Source organism: Schistocerca americana, chromosome 1, assembly GCF_021461395.2.
Source record: "Schistocerca americana isolate TAMUIC-IGC-003095 chromosome 1, iqSchAmer2.1, whole genome shotgun sequence".
Lineage (NCBI taxonomy): Eukaryota > Metazoa > Arthropoda > Insecta > Orthoptera > Acrididae > Schistocerca > Schistocerca americana.
In genome coordinates this window covers 311,183,405-311,203,532 of record NC_060119.1, presented here as the reverse complement: position 1 = coordinate 311,203,532, position 20,128 = coordinate 311,183,405, and positions in this window count along the sequence as shown.

Below are 20,128 nucleotides of genomic sequence, written 5' to 3'. Positions count from 1 at the left end.
AGAACAATGAGGTTGGTCGAATACTTTTGTGCTTCACTGTATGAATTGTGGTATAAGGTTCTAGAATACTAGCTGGTCTTCTTCATCATCATAATTATGCCGCTTGTTGCCGCTGATGGTTTTTTCCCCTTTTTTCAAATGTTCCTTTCGACGTGCTGGCATGCCTGAATCAACATTGCATCGTTTTTCTTAGTAACACAGGTGCTGCAGTATCCTATACAGGCTTTCTATCATCAAAATCTGATCACGAAAAAAGTGTAATTGAAAGTTTTATTCATACTCATACACTGAAAACAAAAACCGCACCTACCAGAAACAATTAATGAAGAGTAATGAAATTTCGGGAATACATTTGTCAAGGCAACTTACTTAACTAACACTGTAAGATCACAGATTAATGCAAGCTTGAGACAAACCAGTGCAAATGTGAAATGATGGTACTTTAATAACCGGTATAACCGCAACAATGTTGAATACAAGCACGCAAACATGCATACACTGCACTGTGCAGGTGCTGGATGTCAGTATGGGAGATGGAATTCAATGCCTGTTTCACTTGGTCGGTCAGTACAAGTACGGTTAGTTCGGTTTGTGAATCGTCCTGGAGTTGTCGTCCCACATGTGCTCGAATGGAGACAGATCTGGTGATCGAACAGGCCAAGACAGCATGTCGACACCCGATACAGCACGTTGGGTTACAACAGTGGCATGTGGCGAGCGTTATCCTATTAGAAAACACTGTGGTGTCACCGCCAGACACCACACTTGCTAGGTGGTAGCCTTTAAATCGGCCGCGGTCCGTTAGTATACGTCGGACCCGCGTGTCGCCACTATCGGTGATTGCAGACCGAGCGCCGCCACACGGCAGGTCTAGAGAGACTTCTTAGCACTCGCCCCAGTGGTACAACCGACTTTGCTAGCGATGGTTCCCTGACAAAATACGCTCTCATTTGCCGAGACGATAGTTTAGCATAGCCTTCAGCTACGTCATTTGCTACGACCTAGCAAGGCGCCATTATCAGTTACTATTGATATTTATTCATGTACCGTCAAGACCGACGTTCTTCATTAACGGATTAAAGTTAAGTATTCCACCAGCTACGTCCGTTTTTCTAAATTCTAATTTCCTTGTCCTGTTCCAGACCTCACGCCAGCCTGCGTGGGCTAAAACGCGTGCCTTTCGGCCTCCTCTAGTAACACGGTGTTGGCTCTCCTGCCAACCAAAACAAACACCACATGGAATGAGTGCATCAACTGCAGCGCAACGGGTCAAACCACCAGACTGACGTAGAAATTTGCAGCCAGGCTGCGGGGAATGAACACAAGAATTCTCCTGCTGTCATAAGAAATCGCACCCCAGACCTTAACTCCAAGTGTGGATCCAGTGTGTGTGTAGCATGCAGACAGGTTGGTGCTGCAGGCCCTCAACCGGCCTCCTCCTAACCAACATACGGCCAATACTGGCACCGAGGCAGGATCAACTTTCATCAGAAAAAGCATCGGATCTCCACCCGTCCCTGGAGTGAACTCTCTCTTGGCACCACTAAAGTCGCAAATGGCTGTAGTTTGGGGTCTACTTCTACACTTGCATGACTAGTCTGTAAATCACACTGTTATTCCACTAGCAAACATAACACGAAAAAATCGAACATTTAATTTTTCCGTGCGAGCTCTGATTTCTCTTATTTTATTATGATGAGCCTTTCTCCCAATGTGGGTCGGCGTCAACAAAATATTTTCGCATTTGGGGAAGAAAGTTGGTGATTCTATTTTGTCCAAAACTGACATAGTGAGACCGTCGCTGTGTGCAATTAATGCAGGCTGATTCTTGCAAAGAAGAAGACAGCAACCAGCCACTATTAATACTGCTATTTATTTAAGTAAATAGCGCCGTAACCGGTTTCGAACTGGCAAGTTCATCATCAGACGGTTGTTCACATGATTTGCAAGATACACTTTACATAACCCTCATTTTTCGATTTTTATTCTTCCACTGTGGCGAAATATTCTTGGTGTGTTGGTGCCATCGAAAATTCCGTGCGATTTTGTTGCGAAGTTGCAGGATTGTATTTTTCAAATATTCCAAAATATATGCAGCACTTATGTAATTTGTACATCACCATATTGTGCAAAGCACCACACACACACACACACACACACACACACCACATACACACACACACACACACCAAAAAGCATTCGTCACATGTGAAGTAATCACAAAGACTGCAGATTTACAAATAAAACAGTGTGACTGTTGTATTTGTAAATCTGCAATTTTTTGTGATAAGTGTGATTGTGGCAGTGTGACTGGTTGTATTTGTAAATCTGCAATCTTTTTGATAACTTCACATGTGACGAATACTTTTTGGTGTGTGTGTGTGTGTGTGTGTGTGTGTGTTTGTGTTTGTGTGTGTGTGTGTGTGTGTGTGTGTGGTGCTTTGCACAATATGGTGATGTACAAATTATATAAGTGCTGCATATATTTTGGAATATTTGAAAAACACAATCCTGCAACTTCGCAACAAAATCGCGCGGAATTCTCGATGGCACCAACACACCAAGAATATTTCGCCACAGTGGAAGAATAAAAATCGATAAATGACGATAATGTAAAGTGTATCTTGCAAATCATGTGAACTGCCGTCTGATGATGAACTTGACAGTTCGAAACCGGTTACGGCGCTATTTACTTAAATAAATAGCAGTATTAATAGTGGCTGGTTGCTGTCTTCTTCTTTGTAAGAATCAACCTACATTAAGTTGGTGATTACGTAAGAAGATCCCTCCGCAACGAGAAACGCCTTTGTTTTAATTATGTCCACCCCTGATCCTGTATGATGTCCATGACACCCTCTCCCTGTTTCTCGACAGTCCAAAACATGCTGCCCTTCTTTGAACTTTCTCGAAGTACACCGTTAATCCTATCTGGTAAGGATCACAGAATGTGCAGCAGTACTCCAAAAGAGGACAGACAAGGATAGTGTAGGCAGTCTAATAGATCTGTTGCATCCTCTAAGTGTTCTACCAATAAAACGGAGTCTTGGTTCGCCTTCCCCGCAACATTCTCTACGTGTTCTTTCTAATTTACGTTGCACGTAATTGTAATTCCCAGGTATTTAGTTGAATTTATGATCTTTAGGTTTGATTGATTTATCGTGTAACCGAAGTTTAACGGATTCCTTTTATCACTCATGTGGATTACCTCATACTTCCCATTATTTACTGTCAATTGCCCATTTTTGCACCTTACAGATATTTTATGTAAAACGTTTTGGAATTGGCTTTGGTCTGCTGATGACTTTACTAGACTATAAAAAACAGCATCATCTGATAAGAATCTAAGATAGCTGCTCAGATTGTTTCCTAATCGTTTATGTAGATAAGGAACAGCAGACGACCTATAACTCTACCTTAGGGAACGCCAGAAATCAGAGAAGTAACTTCTGTTTTACGTGATGACTTTCCGTCAGTTACTACGAACTGTGACCTCTCTGACAGAAAATCACGAATTCAGTCACATGACTGAGACATATTCCATAAGCACGCAATTTGATTACAAGCCGCTCGTTAGACACGGTGTCAAAAGCCTTATGGAAATCTGAAAATACGAAATTAATATGAAATCTGTTTGCCTTCATCCTCCCTACTGTGGGCGTATATGTAGTCATCATTTACGCAAAAAACATTATTTGCTAAAAACACATTAGGTAAAATACATGTAGCAGACTTTTAAAATTGATAACTATCATAGATTTCTAGGACCTACTGTACTTCAGTAGCCAGTTGTAATAATGACTGTGTGGACGATGTGGCCTATTCTACACTTTATTTTAGATCTAGGTGACGATATTGTGCTAATTATATTTATATGTTTTGACGATGCCATTATGGCCTTATCACTCAAGGACATGGTGTAAAAAGGTACGTTTTACTGAATTTTATCTCTACATTTCCCTGGTTGCATGATAGTATATTGTGATACGTATTTCTGTATTATGCTGAAAGACACACTGCTCACTAGGTGTATATATTTGTATATTGTAGATCTGAGGATGGTCATTACGGACTGAAACCGGTCATCGTCTAAAGAACTAATATTGTGATCAAAGACTGGAATAAAAAACATTTGATTGAGACAAGCATCTAGAGATGTTGTCGAGTCCCCTACACTCACTGACTCAATGACCGTGACGGCCATATTAGAGTAAATACAGCTCGCACAGAGGCATTTAAGCAGTCATTCTTCCCACGATTCATACAAGATTGACACTTGGAATAAACCTGAACATGTGGCACCACGTTAAGTACTCTCTGCTACGCACTTCACAGTTGTTTACAGATAATGTATGTAGATCAACGTTCGTCAGTAGTCTGCTCCTTCATTATCAATAGCTAAGGAATAAAAAATAAACCAAAGATTTAGGAACGTAGTTCTCTGTTTGATGTTTGTAGATAAAATATTTTAGTAATGTGCCGAAAGAAACGTTCGGAATTGGTTGGTTCAAATGCCTCTGAGCACTATGGGACTTAACTTCTGAGGACATCAGTCCCCTAGAACTTAGAACTACTTAAAACTAACTAACCTAAGGACATCACACACATCTATGCCGGAGGCAGGATTCGAACCTGCGACCGTCGCGGTCGCGCGGTTCCAGACTGTAGCGCCTAGAACCGCTCGGCCACCTCGGCCGGCCAATGTTCGGAATTCATTTGTCTATTAGCTGTGGCTATCGCGTGAATAATGTTATCTCTGGTCTTTGCAGGACACGTACTACTCAGAAGCTATAAACAATTATATATGAAATATGAGTTCTACAAGGACGCAGAATATTGAAATTATTTTTTTGATGTGTACGGTATTTGGCTAATGATTGTAATCTTCAATAACGCAAAAATGATCAAGTAATTTAATTATTGTCGGTGATTCCGACGTTCCTGGAATATACTTGATAGGTAAATGAATGATTTTACTCTACTGAAGACTTCCTTAAGGGTGTCACAAATGAACTTCACTTCTTTTGAGAATGAACAGCAATTAAACTACAGACATTATTTTCTAACCATACATGGCAGCCTGTGTAACTATTTTATTACTTTCTCGTTTTCAATGCCTTTGGTATTCACTTACATGTTTAGTGTTTTGATCTCGTAATTGCTCAGTTACGTAATAATTTATTGTTAGTGTCATTTTCTTGTACTTAGTGAAGTTTGCCTAAGTTGTTTACTGTTATGATTTTATTTAACTTTGAGGACACCGATAGCTTGTAACGTACTTGGATGTGAGGAAAGCAACTCTATTTGTATTCCTCGATCCTAACAGGCACTGTCTTCTGATAAAAGAGTCTTACATGTAGACTTCTTTCCTCATCCATTATTTTCAGTATTAATTCATTTCACAGTTCATCTGCCCATTTATAAATATTTTTCGGTAGCACCGTATTTGAAAGGATTCCACTTTCTTCTTCCCCAGTTTTCCAATTTCCACGTTTCGGTTCGATACGATGATGCAGCCACACGTACACTCTGAAGAACTTCTTCCTCTCTATCACACTAATACCTGATGCCGTTAGAGATCTTCTACTGAAGAACTCTTTCTTCGATTGTGCCTGCGTACTTCTGACATCTTCCCTGCTTTGGGCATCGCTGTTTAGACCAGAGAACTCTTCGTCTCGTGTAATGTCGTACGTTAGAAAGTTCGGCAACAGACTAACAAGGAAGAGTATTTTTGTCTTGCTCTCGTGGATGCCGTGGGTGGCTCTATTGGAGTTCCTTTCTCGTAGTTGCCATTGTGCATAATGGTCCGCGACCTTCTAGCCGTACGCACAAAGCACGCCAGCAGGGAAGAACACGTGGCCGCCACGTGTCTGCCGGCCTATTGTCGTCGCAGTCTGCGATCCCTGCCATACAATACGCTGAGCGAGTTCCGTTGTTAATGCGCACCAAGTTCCTGCACTCATATTAGCCTCGGTCTCCTTTTGCTGCTTCGTATGGAAATATTCCCTCGTAACCGCCTTCCATCACTCCGTGCCTTTGAAACACTACCGTTCTTCAGGACCGTTAACGGGAGGTAATTGATTTTTCCAGCAAAAAGCAGACTTCGCCTGAATGTCGCCCTTCACTGGTGTTCTGTGAAATAAAGTGGTCTTCGAAAATGAAACAGTAATTTGTCAATGTTCTATCTCTGTTTACGACGTTCTGTCTTCTCGTGATATGGATTATCTTTAGCACCGCTCAGTGACTGGCTTTCGTATTTGGGACCATTTAAACATTTTAAGGAGAAATGACTTATGTTTAAAAAGGTTCTAGAATCTTAAAAATTTCTTTCAACGCTAATAAAATAGAAAACCATATATTCAGATGTTGGTTGCAATTAGAGATTGTTATTTTATTTGTTTCTAGAAGATCCCAACGGCCTTCATCACATCAATCCTTCATTGACTTCAGTAGGAGTATTCATTTCTGATTGAAGAATAAAGTAAATCTCTGTGACTGTAAAACATTCCAACCTTAAAAAAATCTGAACGCTCACTGAAGAAAGCATTCGTGTTTGGCAGACGACACGCATTTTTTTCTGCATAAGCGAAGGAACATGGTATTAGAATGTACATAGCTTAATTTACCGTAGTGACTTGCTAAATACACTACTGGCCATTAAAATTGCTACACTACGAAGATGACGTGCTACAGACGCGAAATTTAACTGACAGGAAGAAGATGCTGTGATATGCAAATGATTAGCTTTTCAGCGCATTCACACAAGGTTGGCGCCGGTGGCGACACATACAACGTGCTGACATGAGGAAAGTTTCCAACCGATTTCTCATACACAAACAGCAGTTGACCGGCGTTGCCTGGTGGAACGTTGTTGTGATGCCTCGTGTAAGGAGGAGAAATGCGTACCATCACGTTTCCGACTTTGATAAAGGTCGGATTGTAGCCTATAGCGATTGCGGTTTATCGTATCGCGACATTGCTGCTCGCGTTGGTCGAGATCCAATGACTGTTAGCAGAATATGGAATCGGTGGGTTCAGGAGGGTAATACGGAACGCCGTGTAGGATCCCAACGGCCTCGTATCACTAGCAGTCGAGATGACAGGCATCTTATCCGCATGGCTGTAACGGATCGTGCAGCCACGTCCCGATCCCTGAGTCAACAGACGGGGACAACAACCGTCTGCACGAACAGTTCGACGACGTTTGCAGCAGCATGGACTATCAGTTCGGAGACCATGGCTACGGTTACCCTTGACGCCACATCACAGACAGGAGCACCCGCGATGCTGTATTCAACGACGAACCTGGGTGCACGAATGGCAAAACGTCATTTTTTCGGATGAATCAGGGTTCTGTCGCATCCGTGTTTGGCGCCATCGCGGTGAACGCACGTTGGAAGCGTGTATTTATCATCGCCATACTGGCGTATCACCCAGCGTGATGGTACGGGGTGCCATTGGGGTTAAACGTCTCGGTCACCTCTTGTTCACATTGACGGCACTTTGAACAGTGGGCGTTACATTTCAGATGTGTTACGACCCGTGGCTCTACCCTTCATTCGACCTCTGCGAAACCCTACATTTCAGCAGGATAGAGCACGACCGCATGTTGCATGTCCTGTACGGGCCTTTCCGGATGCAGAAAATGTTCGATTGCTGCCCTGGCCAGCACATTCTCCAGATCTCTCACCAATTGAAAACGTCCGATCAATGGTGGCCGAGCAACTGGCTCGTTACAATACGCCAGTCACTACGCTTGATGAACTGTGGTACAGTGTTGAAGCTGCATAGGCAGCTGTACCTGTACACGCCATCCAAGCTCTGTTTGACTCAATTCCCAGGCGTATCAAGGTCGTTATTATGGCCAGAGGTGGTTGTTCTGGGTACTGATTTTTCAGGATCCATGCACCCAAATTGCGTGAAAATGTAATCACATGTCAATTCTAGTATAATATACTTGTCCAATGAATACCCGGTTATCATCTGCATTTCTTCTTGGTGTAGCAATTTTAATGGCCAATAGTGTACTATGCCATAAGTTGGCATCTCTTTGCTTGTGTCGTGGGATTGGCGTATCTTCGCGATGTGAGGACTGGCTTGACACTAACGCCATCGAGAGGCATTGGTAAGAACAGAGAAGGCCTGGCGGGCAGTCAGTTGGAGCGAATTGTGAGGAATACGTGTGCGACCAGCATCAGCGATTGGTACGACGTGCTGGATGGCCATTAAAAAGGTGCCGTTAGGAGTTGGCTGACGGACGATGCGCCCTGTGTGTGGGAAGCATTTTATGTATGTGAAAACGGACGATGGTTTGGCAGATGAATATACTGGTGCTACTGGTTAAAAGCTCCGATACTACAGAATACTACACAAGTTACGACAATAGCCTGCAAGGTAAGATCATGGCCTCTCCACATATTTGCAAACACTAGGTTATTTAAGAGTCGTATTCAAGAACTAAAATGTGAGCGAAACTCTTAGGGGAAATACTAGATTAGCAGGTGCTCCGTCGCATTTACTCGTCGTCACTATGTTAGAGCTTGTGTATCACAGACCGGGTTATTCACACACTTACAACAAGGTTTATCTTCAATGTTACGCCAAGGAGAAAGGGATATACGTTAATTTGAGACAACGTTTTCCAGAATTTTGAGGTAATCGTGTTTCGTTTATCCCTATCTAGTAGATACTTTTGAACTTGAAACTTTTAGCTGAGGACCGGAGCATGTAGAGGAACTACAGCTCAAGTTTAAAAAATAGTTGACTATTTGCAGCGTAGATATATACCCAGTAGAACAGTTCATGATGAGGGGGGGACTCTTCGTGGTATACAGTTACAGTGTAGAAGTTTCTAATGTACAGCGGGTATTGCATAATAGGTATAAAACAAATCAGAGAACTATAGATGCGGAGATGTTGAATGCAACGCGTTCGGTTGTCGAGACAGAATGCATGTAACCTTCACTGACTACTGTGGCAGAATGATCTTTCAGAAAACCCAAAGAAATTTTGCTCGTTTGTAAAAGTTGTTAGTGGCGCCAAATTTAGTGTCCAATCACTCACGGACGAGACAGTAACTGGAACTTAGCTTAGGAAAGTAAAAGCAGAAATGCTTAATTTCATATTCACATGTTACTTTACAAACGAAAATCCAGGAGTATTGCCCTAATTTAATTCTGGCACCACTTCAAATATGTGTGAAACGGATATCATTGTCAACGGTACTGGTTAATAAGTGGAAAAGCCCCAAGGCCCGATAGAATCCCTGTCAGATTCTATGCCCATTTCGCAGCTGAGACAGCCGCTCCGTTAACAGCACTGTGCACACAATTAAAGGACCACCTTCTTGAAACCCCGTAATCACCTCCCATTTCGATACATAATATAGAAATTTGGCTAAAAGGAGCCTACAATCATCACCTACAACGATGCAAAACTTGGTGCCTGAAATCTCACCCTCGTGGTTGGCACTTCGAACAGCAAGAAGCCGACACGTGCGAAAAAAAGGCCAGAGCGCAGAAGTGCATTTGAGACATTGGCACCAAATTCTACCAGAATTCTGTCCAACGCGACCCTGCACGCGTTACACGATGGGAAGGTCGTTACATCACCTCTTATACGCATTATCCCCTTCTTTCGACGCCTCCGCAATGGAGACAGCCAAAGTTGATATCACTCAGTTTTCTTCTGCATGGCTGAAGAAAAGATTTCAGACACAACGGCCGCTCAGAATCGACACGAAAAGTCCTTGGTGGATAGCATGAGATCATCAATGAATGCCTCCCCCCCCCCCTTGCCGCCCCTTCGCTTGGAGTGTTGATTCCCAACGCATTTCGCAGTCCAAAATTACAGTTCGCAGTGCGTTGAGCAATGTAACTAAGCTCTTGGCAACCTTTGACACTGCTGACACCCTCGGACGTTTCAACCATTCTGTAAGGACCTCATGGGCCAGCAGCCCCACTGAACGTGAAGGCATACCTTTGGAATGTGGTGCGACAACAATTTTTACTGTGCTGCACAGGATGGAACCACTACAGACAGTCCAAAACTAGACGACGAAATTTAAACTCAATCCGAGTGTGAAAGTACTAACAGTAATCTCAGACTTTTCGCAGATGATGCAGTTATCGACACTGAAGAGCCAAAGAAACTAGTACACCTTCCTAATATCGTGTTGGGCATGGACTCGTCTGATGTCTGAAGTAGTGCTGGAGGGAACTGACTCCATGAATCCTGCAGGTCTGTCCATAAATCCAAAAGAGTACCAGATGGTGGCCATTTCTTCTGAACAGCCCGTTGCAAGACTTCCCAGATATGCTCAATAGTGCTCATATCTGGGGAGTTTGGTGGCCAGCTGAAGTGTTTAACCTCAGAAGAATGTTCCTGGAGCCACTATGTATTAATTCTGCACGTGTGGGGTGTCGTACTGTCCTCCTGGAATTGATCAAGTCCGTCGGAATGCACAATGCACATGAATGGATGCAGGTGAGCAGACAGGATGCTTACATACGTACACCTGTCGGTCGTATCTAGATGTATCAGGGGTCCCATATCACTCCAACTGCACACGCCCCCACACCATAGCAGAGCTTCCACCAGTTTGAACATTCCCCTGCTGACATGCAGGGCTCATAGATTCATGGGTTGTCACCATACCCGTAAATGTCCATCCGCTGTCGTCCGACCAGACAACATGTTTCCAGTCATCAACAGTCCAATGTCGGTGTTGACGGGACCAGGCGAGGCGTAAAGCTTTGTGTCGTGCAGTCATTAAGGATATACGAGTGGGCCTTTGGCTCCGAAAACCAGTATCGATGATGTTTCGTTGAATGGTTCGCACGCTGACACTAGCTGATGACCCAGCACTGAAATCTGCAGCAATTTACGCAAGAGTCCTTCTATCACGTAGAAAGATTCTCTTCAGTCGTCGTTGATTCCGTTCTTGCAAGATCTTTTTCCTTCCGCAGCGCTGTAGGAGATTTGATGTTTCACCGGAGTCCTGATGTCGTTGCCATGAAAATGTCAAAGCACCTATCTTGTAATAGATTATTACAAGAACAGCACACCACGAACAACGTGAAATGGTCATACCAGAAAATCCCCACTTCATTGCTACTTGTGAAATGCTGCGTCCCATCGGTTTTGCGCCAACTATAATGCCACGTTCAAATCCACTTTTGATCTGCTGTTGTAACAGCAGTAACCGATCTAACAACTGTGCGCCGGCCGGTGTGGCCGAGCGGTTCTAGGCGCTTCAGTCTGGAACCGCGCAACCGCTACGGTCGCAGGTTCGAATCCTGCCTCGGGCATGGGTGTGTGTGATGTCCTTAGGTTAGTTAGGTTTAAGTAGTTCTAAGTTATAGGGGACTGAGGACCTCAGATGTTAAGTCCCATAGTGCTCAGACCCATTTTTTCTTACAACTGCGCCAGAAACTTTTTGTCTCATATAGCCATTGCCGACGGCAGCGCCGTATTCTGCCTGTTTACACATCTCTGTATTTGAATAGGCATACCTATTCCAGTTTCTTTGGCGCTTCGGTGTATAACGTAGTATAGCCTGAAAGAAACTCTACAAATATTTAGTCAGATCTTCAAGCTGGTGCAAAGATGTCTTTACATGTTCAGAAAAGTGAAATTTTGTACTTGGCAAAAAAAAAAAAAAAAAAAAAAAAAAAAAAAAAAAAAAGAAAGAAATGTAGTATGTAGTGCCCTATGACAATAATATCAATGAGTCACAACGGGAATCGGGAAACTCGTACAGTTACCTGGTTGCATCACTTTGTGGGAACATGAGATGGAACGATCACATTTGCTCAGTCGTGGATAAAGCATGTGGTAGACTTTGGTTTATTCATAGAATACTAGGAAAATGCAATTAGTCTTCATACGAGATTGCTCACAAATCAATCGTGCGACCCATCCTAGAATATTGCTTAGGTATGTGGGACCCGTAATAGACAAGATGCACGGAGGATATTGATCGAAATATAGAGTGCAGCTCGAATGGTCGCTGGTTTGTCCGACAAGTGGGAGAGTGTCGCAGAGATGTTGAAAGGACTGAACTGGCAGATGGATGTAAACCATCAAGAAGAAACCTTATTAACAAATTTTCAGGGACAGCTTTGAATGATGGTTCTAGGGATGCACTGCAGTCCCCTACACATCGCTCCTGTAGGGTTGTTGAGGACGAGATTAGATTAATTGTGGCATGAACTGAGGCACTGAAAGAAACATTCTTCCCGAGCGCTATACGTGAATGAACATGAAAAATCCCTAATATCTGTTTCATTGAGTCGTACCGTGCGCCATGCACTTCAGTGGTTTGCGGGGTATGGATGAAGATCAAGATGGAATGTGAAAAACAGATGGCGGGGGAAGTGAAACAGCCGGCCGGGGTGGCCGAGCGGTTCTAGGCGCTGCAGTCTGGAACCGCGCGAGCGCCACGGTCGCAGGTCCGAATCCTGCCTCGGGCATGGATGTGTGTGATGTTCTTAGGTTGGTTAGCTTTAAGTAGTTCTAAGTTCGAGGGGACTGATGACCTGAGATGTTAAGTCCCATAGCGCTCAGAGCCATTTGAACCATTGTTTTTTTTTTTTTTTAAGTGAAATAATACCTTCGTGGCAGGAGCTTCAGTGGTCGTTGCCATGAAAATGTCAAAGCACCTATCTTGTAATAGATTATTACAAGAACAGCACACCACGAACAACGACCTTTACGTCGATTCCATGTTTTTTGTTTAATATCAGCGAGTTTCGTTGTATGTCTGCTCAGACCCGGTGACATTTCAAGAGAAGGAGATACTTTGCTTTATTCTTATATTCGTTTCTGGCTTTTATTTCTGGCAAACAGAAGGAGCGATATTACAGACGCAGAGCAACTGCGAAACAAATGTCACAGTTGTCAGGAGAAGGCCAGGCGGTAGGGGAGCAATAAGTTTTATCCGTTTCCGTGACACGAGATCCGTATAAATAGCTTCCAGGACGGAAAGCATACTCTTGTACCAGGGTTTCGACAGCAGTTGGTGGCCCAAAGTGCACTGTCGTCATCCGTGAATACTAACAAAACATTGTCAGTCGTTTCGTATTTGTTCCTGTCGAACCACGAAATGTTTATCTGTCTTAGCAGTGCAAAGAGCTCTCTTGGTTTTAAGTGTACGAAACCAGATTCGAAACGGTATTTTTTAAACTTCTGTTCGCAAATAAAGGGTATCCCGTAAAGAAGGCAATTTTTAATTTACTAATAAAACACATAATTTGTTTGAAAACTATTTGTATTTTTACGTCAATATCAAACACAAAGATGGCGATTAATCATGAAACAAATTATAAGTCAAATATTCTGCACGGCTTCGTGTGCACACGTAAACACTGTGGACGATTGTAGAGCTCGAATTTGACCCCAGTTCTGATCGCCATTGCGAGAGATGAGACGAGCAGGGAATCTTTCTCTAAGCGACCTTTTTGTTTCAACTGCAGTATGGCAGGTTGCCCCATCCTGTTGGAACCACATATGTTCCACATTCAATTTTTGCAGTTACAGCCATAAAAACTGTGTTATCATATGGTGATAACGGTCACCAATCACTATCACTCAATTAGTCCGCCAATCCATAACCCGCACTAAACAGTGTCTCGTTCTGGATGAAGACACTTTTGACGGACCATGCGAGAATTCTCTGTGCCCTAAATCCGACAATTTTGTCTATTCACATCACTATTAAGCTGGAAGTGTGCTTCGTCATTGAAGACAATTTTCTTGTGAAAATCAGTATCGAATTCTTGTTTTGTGGATACCCAATCGGCAAATGTTCCACACTTTAGATGGTCCATCAGCACCAGCTCTTGTGCTAGTTGAGTTGTAAAAGATGCAAATACAGAGCTTTTGTTAAAATTCGATGCAAACTGCTTCTCGGAATGCCTAACTTTTGAGAACGGCGGCGAACAGACTTTATTGAGCTCGTAGCGACTCTCACACTGACAAGAGCGACGTTCTCTACCGATCGCCGAGAACGAGGACGTCCAGGTGATCTGATGTTCACTATCGATCCCATATCTTCTTACCGGTGTCTGCACTGTTGACACATTAGGCGCATTTTGTCTACCAAAAATTGCACGAAGTCTTCGAACGGTCTCTGCATAGCATTCAAGGTACTTGAAATGCACTTTCAAAATCTGGATGCGTTGATCCATCGTGTATCGCTCTATTTTAACTGATAACGATACGTACTAATGCCAACTGACAATGACAGTGGGTAATCGCAATATCAGCAGCTGACAACCGCTTAAATTTCAGGCCCAGCAACCTAACAAACTGAAAGAGGCACTCATTTTAAAAATTGGGACACTCTTTTGTTAAAAGGTTAAAGAGGAAACCTTACAAAAGGAGATATACTTGTATCAGCCAACAAGGTATTAATAGGTGAGCACGTACACATGGTAGACAAACATTTCAGGATCAAGGTTGGTGGCACACGTGAAGGAGTTCACACTAGATCAGAAAATTAGTATTGTGGCTTCGATTCCATTTTTTTTTAATTGTCTTCCAGTAGATTTTTTGGAGGTATTTCTGTTATGACATTATTTCTACGCCACAATGTTACTGGCTTACAGGAGGGAATTCGCTGAAATACATATGACATTTCATGAACTACATGGAACGCGACAGCCGGCCGCTGTGGCCGAGCGGCTCTAGGCGCTTCAGTCAGGGACCACGCGGCTGCTACGATCGCAGATTCGAATCCTGCCCCGGGCATGGATGAGTGTGATGTCCTTAGGTTAGTTAGGTTTAAGTAGTTCTAAGTCTATGGGACTGATAACCTCAGATGTTAAGTCCCATAGTGCCATTTGAGTTTTGGAACAAGACATGTTTTGCCTACATGTAATGCAGATTGGATGCTGAGTATTATTACACTTACTAAAGTGCAATCAAACACTCTTTATTATACAGTAACGATAAATACACAGTTATGATTTAATAGTTCACAAAGCCAGCCCTCGTCGCGTCGTTGTATATTGGAAGATACACACCAGGAGAAGAATCCAGATAGACTGTATCGTGTCCATCAGCATCTGTGTATTCCGAATCCAAAGATTTGTCAAAGTGAGGTCCAATAAGCAGCCAGATCACGTAAGCACAGCATCAGCAAACTAGATACTACAGCACAGTACGATATGTAGGGAGTTCATACAGACAAGGGGGCCAGTTTTATTTCCTGCATGGCATCAGAGACCAGGCCGAGGTAGTTGTTTACGGGCACATCTTTTCTGCCATAGGCCAACTTTCTAGCCGAGTACCTCGCAAACTATCGACCTCAGTCCCTGAGGACGCTGATATAGCGTCGTCGTCCCCCCCCCCCCCCCTTTCACTTTTACTGGTCTGTAGCATCGATGTATACTTATCGGTAGTGGGACCACTGTGCCAGTAGAGGGGTGGTATAGGTGGGCAGGCCAGCTAGGTATTTGATGTCCATCCCGAGGTCGGTTGGTATCTGTGGTTTTGCTGTGTCCTCTGCTTATGGCGGATCGCCGTCATGATGCCGGAGATGGAGTTCCAGTCTCTAGGTCCCCACTGTTAGCGATTGTTGGTAGAGGTGGAAAGGTGTCCCATGCCGTGGGGGAGCGGCCTCGACGCTGCTGGGGCTGCGGATGTTGGGCTGTCTCGGTCTGGAGTCTAAAGTTGTACCCAGCTGACTCTGGGGCCAGCGGTAGATGGTTTGAGGTGGAAGACGTACCAGCATGCCATCTGAGCGACTCTGACGGTGCCTGTTGGAGATCATGGAACTCTCTTGAAGGTGCGAGCCCAGAGAGCAGCAGCGGTGATGGCTGGACTGACTTGGATGTGTTGTACGCCACAGAAGCTCAAAGAATGCCCAGTGTCTGCAGCCATAAAGCAGTTCCACCAGACTGCATCTCTGGATTGGTGTGGTCCTGTAGGAGGCCACTCATACAGTCTACAGCGGATGCATTAAGCAACACAGGTACACACAGCTCTCACAACCCAATAATTCGGCTGTGGCAGAGCACTGCATCGACACCAGTTACCCAACGCGGTATGCAAATGTTGAGATTTTAGCTTCGATTTCATATTTTTGGGACTAGCTGATGAAGAAAGTAGTTAAAATTAGTTACTGCGAAGAATTTAATCAATAGAGATACACTGCTGGACATTAAAATTGCTACACTACGAAGATGACGTGCTACTGACGCGAAATTTAACCGACAGGAAGAAGATGCTGTGATATGCAAATGATAAGTTTTTCAGAGCATTCACACAAGGTTGGCGCCGGTGGCGACACCTACAACGTGCTGATGAGGAAAGTTTCCAACCGATTTCTCATACACAAACAGCAGTTGACCGGCGTTGCCTGGTGAAACGTTGTTGTGATGCCTTGTGTAAGGAGGAGAAATACGTACCATCATGTTTCCGGCTTTGAGATAAGTCGGATTGTAGCCTATCACTATTGCGGTTTATCGTATCGCGACATTGGTGCTCGCGTTGGTCGAGATCCAATGACTGTTAGCAGAATATGGAATCGGTGGGTTCAGGAGGATAATACGGAACGCCGTGCTGGATCCCAACGGCCTCGTATCACTAGCTGTCGAGATGACAGGCATCTTATCCGCATGGCTGTAACGGATCGTGCAGCCACGTCTCGATCCCTGAGTCAACAGATGGGGACGTTTGCAAGACAACAACCATCTGCACGAACAGTTCGACGAAGTTTGCAGCAGCATGGACTAGCAGCTCGGAGACCATGGCTGCGGTTACCCTTGACGCAGCATCACAGACAGGAGCGCCTGCGATAGTGTACTCAACGACGAACCAGGGTGCACGAATGGCAAAAGGTCATTTTTTTCGGATGAATCCAGGTCCTGTTTACAGCATCACGATGGTTGCATCCGTGTTTGCCGACACTGCGATGAACGCACGTTGGAAGCGTGTATTCGTGATCACCATACTGGTGTATCACCCGGCGTGATGGTATGGGGTGCCACTGGTTACACGTTTCGGTCACCTCTTGTTCGCGTTGACGGCACTTTAAATAGTGGACGTTACATTTCAAATGTGTTACGACCCGTGGCTCTACACTTCATTTGATCGTTGTGAAACCCTACATTTCAGCAGGATAATGCACGACCGTATGTTGCAGGTCCTGTACGGGCCTTTCTGGATACGGAAAATGTTCGACTGCTGCCCTGGCCAGCACATTCTCCAGATCACTCACCAATTGAAAACGTCTGGTCAATGGTGGCCGAGCAACTGGCTCGTCACAATACGCCAGTCACTACTTTTATCGTGTTGAAACTGCATGGGGAGCTGTACCTGAACACACCATCAAGCTCTTCTCGCGTCCGTCGGCCGTCGTGATTTAGTATATTATTATTGTTACTATTATATTTTGATTATTGCCGACTTACGTGGTGGGCCTTAATAAAAATGATATTTCATTCAATTTTGATTTACGATTAAATGCTCTTGTGAAGTTCTCCTTTTTAACAATATTAATCTTAAATTATTTGCTACGTTAATGAATGTTAGACTCGCTGATTCTTAAGACACGAGCATATAAGTTGGACAATGGAATAAACTTTTCATATTAATTTCCTCGGCTAGTCAGTTCACTTTAAAGCAAAAGATCTTTAGTTATTAATTACAATTGCGGCCCACACACGCGAGAGTATTTTTTCTAACCTCCGTTAACCATTGTATTGTAGTCGGAGTCCTGGCTCTGGCTCTCGGCTATGGTACTGAAAATAAGAATCTTAAAGCTACGTATTTTCTAAAACTTCGTGCGGCTGTGGAGAAAAATTTGTATTACGTTAATAGCGGGCGAGTATTTCGCTTCCGCTAAATTTTATAAGTTAATATCGCCACGTAATGGCACCGTTGGCTGCATCGGCCGCTGCGATTGTTGAACTGTAAATTACTTGAATGCAGGTTAATTCAAGGAAGGCATACATGAAATCTGGATCACCTCTTACAAATTAAAAGTGAAAAATGATATAAAATCAATATATTATCTGCTTAATTCGTACAAATATGCTCACATTTGCCAGCACTCGCAAGATGTCCGTCTACACACAACCAAGGCCGGCCGCGGTGGTCTAGTGGTTCTAGGCACTCAGTCCGGAACCGCGCGGCTGCTACGGTCGCAGGTTCGAATCCTGCCTCGGGCATGGATGTGTGTGATGTCCTTAGGTTAGTTAGGTTTAAGTAGTTCTAAGTTCTAGGGGACTGATGACCACAGATGTTAAGTCCCATAGTGCTCAGAGCCAGCCAAGCCAGCCAAGAGAAGAAGTGAAGACGACTAAAAAATTAACAAAAGAGCGTATCTTGTCGTCTCTTTAGATAATTTTGTTGTATTTCTTTGCACTCGAAACTTACACAGAGAAATTATTATTTTACGGGTACATTATAAAAAAAATCTGTATCATTCAAGTTTTAAATGTCTCTTCTTTATAAATACTGTTTTTTAAGTGTTTTCTTATTACCTCACTGGGGACGCTATACTCTGTTTGACTCAATGCCCAGGCGTATCAAGGCCGTTATTAAGGCCAGAGGTGGTTGTTCTTGGTACTGATTTCTCAGGATCTATGCACCCAAATCGCGTGAAAATGTTATCACATGTCAGTTCTAGTATAATATATTTGTCCAATGAATACACGTTTATCTTCTGCATTTCTTCTTGGTGTAGCAATTTTTATGGCCAGTAGTGTAGCTCTTAGCTCAGAGAAATCATGAATTCTGGCGCTTTCTTTAATAATCTTGGAAAGACGTCGCAGTAGTGGACCTCATAGTAATACATCGATATCCCAGCGTGGATTCAATTTATGTATTCTTTATGTATCTATGGCTACATGCGCATTGACGCGGTCCGCGTTATTAAAATCACGGGGCGAGTGCTGCAGGTGCATTCCAGTCTGTCGGCTCACTCTGAAGATAGCCGATAAGTATACGGCCGAAATATTAGGACAAGAAATGGAGTGTATGCGGTTGCACGCCCGAAATTTAATGGATCGTATATTTTACTGCCCTTTATTTATTTTTCCTGATTCCTAAGTCAAAGTTAAGAATTTCCCTATTACTTTAAATTCTGTACCAATCCTCAAATCTTCTTATAGTTTCATCACATAAAAAAAGGCAGCGTGTGTCATAACAACCACAAAGGTAGTTTTCACTTTTCTGTTTATGGGCGTTTTATTGAGATGCATTCAAATGACAGCAGTAGAATTTAGACAACTTCGTTCTTCTCTATATTTCTAATTTGTCTGAAGTACAAACAAACACTATAAATTCTGAAGATTTTGCAATCGAAAGTATCAAGATCTTATGACGAAAACAAAGGACAGTAAGCAAGATGGAGCTGTTTCAAGCTGCCCCACCTCCTGTCCAACCGGAAGTAGTCCGAGGGTCCGACAGAAGGGCACGAAAACTCCTGCTCTGGAAGATATCCTCCGTGACCAGAACAGCCTCGAAGCGATGAGCGGGCAGCCGAGGAGCGGCCAGAGTGGTACTAAAACCTGCCCGAAAGCTGTTTGCCAGATGTCGCGGCATCTCACAAAAGCTGCTGACTCAGGTCGCTGGGGACGGGCTTCCTCTCCTGTGTAACCACGGGAGAGCAGATCACCGGCTGCCGTCACCGTCTAGTGCCCGACACGCCCCTACACGCCGGCAGTAGCTTTGCTTGTCTTTGTCCGGAGCCAACGAAAATATTTCGTCTCCTCTAACATTGTGTCCCATTCCAGCTCAGGAAAAGGTACATTGTAAACTGTGCAATCATATTTCTGTAATTTCCATCATGCAGCGTCGCTACTGGTTTAACTGCCACTATGTCCTATATATCAAGAAATAAATGAACAAATAAATAAAATAAATCAAAATAAACTAAATGTAAAGAAATAAATAAAAAAATCAGCTTACAACAGTTGGCCGGTTTAATACATGAATCTGTTTAATTGAGTAACTATTTTATGTCACTTTGAAGATCCTGCAAGACTCCCAGCGTGACATGGACTCGAGAATGATCGATGGACTCGAAAATGATCCACATTGTAAGAACAATCTGACGCCCATAAACCCTGAAGAGTAGCAGCCACTTCGCTACATGTGCAGCGTCCTGAAATCCACACGC